Source organism: Oncorhynchus mykiss, chromosome 16 (assembly GCF_057628025.1).
Source record: "Oncorhynchus mykiss isolate SJ-2025 chromosome 16, ASM5762802v1, whole genome shotgun sequence".
NCBI classification, from domain to species: domain Eukaryota; kingdom Metazoa; phylum Chordata; class Actinopteri; order Salmoniformes; family Salmonidae; genus Oncorhynchus; species Oncorhynchus mykiss.
This window is the reverse complement of record NC_143037.1, coordinates 79,812,501-79,815,000: the sequence shown is the minus strand read 5'-3', so window position 1 is coordinate 79,815,000 and position 2,500 is coordinate 79,812,501. Positions and strand designations below refer to the sequence as shown.

The following is a 2,500-nucleotide window of genomic DNA, read 5'->3' as shown; positions in this document are numbered from 1 at the left end:
TTCCAGAAGTACTAAACAAGCTGATAATAGCCGGCTACATTTTCCCCTTCATTAAGTCGGCCAACTGAATAAAGTCAATCTCCTAAACCCCTTTGCTATTCATAAATCCAACAACATAGTTATATGTCCATGGTATCTCATCGAGACAGTAAACCAAATATCTTGTTTGTGTTTTCCTAGTATTCGAGTCCTGCCGCTGACCGCTAAAGTGACTTGTCAGTGTAGCCTGATGAGTTGGGATGTTCGGGAACAAAGCAATAGGGTCCAGCTGTTTACGTCATCTCTCAGGGCCGGTCATCTCTCGGGGCCGGTCATCTCTCGGGGCCGGTCATCTCTCGGGGCCGGTCATCTCTCGGGGCCGGTCATCTCTCGGGGCCGGTCATCTTGAGGGGCCGGTCATCTTGAGGGGCCGGTCATCTTGAGGGGCCGGTCATCTTAAGGGGCCGGTCATCTTGAGGGGCCGGTCATCTTGAGGGTGTCGAAAGGAGTGGATATTTAGAAAGGAAGCATAAAAGGAGAAGTGGGGATGTTGCTATGGTGACCAGTGAGCTGAGATAAGGCGGGGCTTTACCAAACAAAGACTTATAATTGTTTTTATATGGTTCCTTTCTAAACGTCCACTCCTTTCGACACCCCCACTTTTCCTCAGAGATGACCTATCAGCAGCATAGAGACCCTGAACCGTCTGCTCTGAGAGATGACCTATCAGCAGCATAGAGACCCTGAACCGTCTGCTCTGAGAGATGACCTATCAGCAGCATAGAGACCCTGAACCGTCTGCTCTGAGAGATGACCTATCAGCAGCATAGAGACCCTGAACCGTCTGCTCTGAGAGATGACCTATCAGCAGCATAGAGACCCTGAACCGTCTACTCTGAGAGATGACCTATCAGCAGCATAGAGACCCTGAACCGTCTGCTCTGAGAGATGACATCCAGCCGGACACCTCTCCAACAAAGACTATTTTTGAACGGATCTTTTAGGTAAAACTGAACCGAATCTCATCGGTGTGAGAGCAGTTCAATTGGCTCCTTAATTTGCATACTGATAGGCTACGACTTTTTTTTTTTTAGCTTTTATCTGCAGATAAATTTCGAAAACATTTTGAAGATGTTGAATCGTCACTACAGGAACAATAGGTAGTGGACAGAGAGCCTCATTCTGGTCCCCAAAAATATGAAATAAGAAAACCGATGAAAGGATATATAAGCTAATGTCATGATACTAGTAATATTAATATTACTATCATGATGATAGTAATATTAAAGATATGAATATAGGCCTACTGTGTCCACCATGGAGACTGCTGCTTTGTGTGTAGCAGAGGCCATAACAAGCAGGTCTATTCCTCGCTGTCTGACTTTGAATAAAACGGGATGAACAACATTTTTGCATTTAAAAAAACAACAACATTCCTACAATTCTATATTTTTTTCTTCAACAGGGAATCCATGTAAATATAACAGAACACAACCTTTTTTCTGTTTTCGCTACAATGAAAGAGGAGACTATATTTAGTTGTTTTAAAATTAAATTCAAAGGGTTTTGAATTGACTAGTTTTTCTGACTAAATTACTAATCTACTGCCTTCCCTGTCAGGAGAGGGGGCAGGATGTTTATGAGTCACGGAGTTGGTAGGGTTTCAGACCTGTCAATCAATCACTGTGGGTGTCCTGACAATCCCACCCACGGTGACCCATTCACAGGCCTAACTGTTAAAGGACTGGTACACCCAAATTACAAAATTAAACATTTCTTTCCTTACTCTAAGTGTTCACTCCAATATAATACACACTTTGAAAAACAGTTAAACTGTGAATATGCCTTTAATCTCAAGAGAAGACAGGTTTAAATGTTACAAAAGATTTAGTTCCATAGAGAACAGACCTGATCGTATAGGCTAGTAAAGGGCGGGCAATTCAAAGCTGTGTTTGTTAGGGATGGACAAAAAGCGTGACACCAATCAGCCCCCCGAGGGACGGGAGTTTCCCACCCATGAGACGGTAACCATAACAACTTAACGCGCTGAATTCATCCATTTTCAGTCATTTTAATTGCAAAGCCATGTCTTTCTATTGAACACCTTACTTATTTTGACCAATCTGAGAGGTAAAGTCGTTAAAGTATTCAATCATTTATCTGTGTATTTTCGGGTTGGAATCAAGTTATTACAATGTTCCAGAGGGCAGCGACAGAGCTGCTTCTACAACAAATTGAAACGTCAGGGGGCCTCTGGGCCCCCCCCAGCGTTGAACTCCCTGGCTGGCTACTCCGTGTACTTACGGAAGACACTTGTTCACACCTTGAAAGTTACTTTCAAATACTTTATCTTTATGCCTGTTAGAGCTGGCCAGGCTTAATAAACCAATAGAAAGGTCCCAAAAACTTCAAACCCCGCCCATTAGGTTAGGGCCCCATTGGCACACCAGGCAGACTCAAACAAACACTCAAAAAGGATTTGAACATGAGGACTGATCGTTTTTCTCGGAGAGTAAAAAAA

The 2,500-nt window shown here is 43.4% G+C and overlaps 1 protein-coding gene across 1 annotated transcript in view; it reads left to right on the top strand.

Moving 5' to 3' along the window:
• usp21 (ubiquitin specific peptidase 21) overlaps nucleotides 1-2,500 on the top strand; it is a 27,341-nt gene that overhangs the window by 21,289 nt on the left and 3,552 nt on the right. The gene's annotated exons all lie outside the window — the stretch shown is intronic.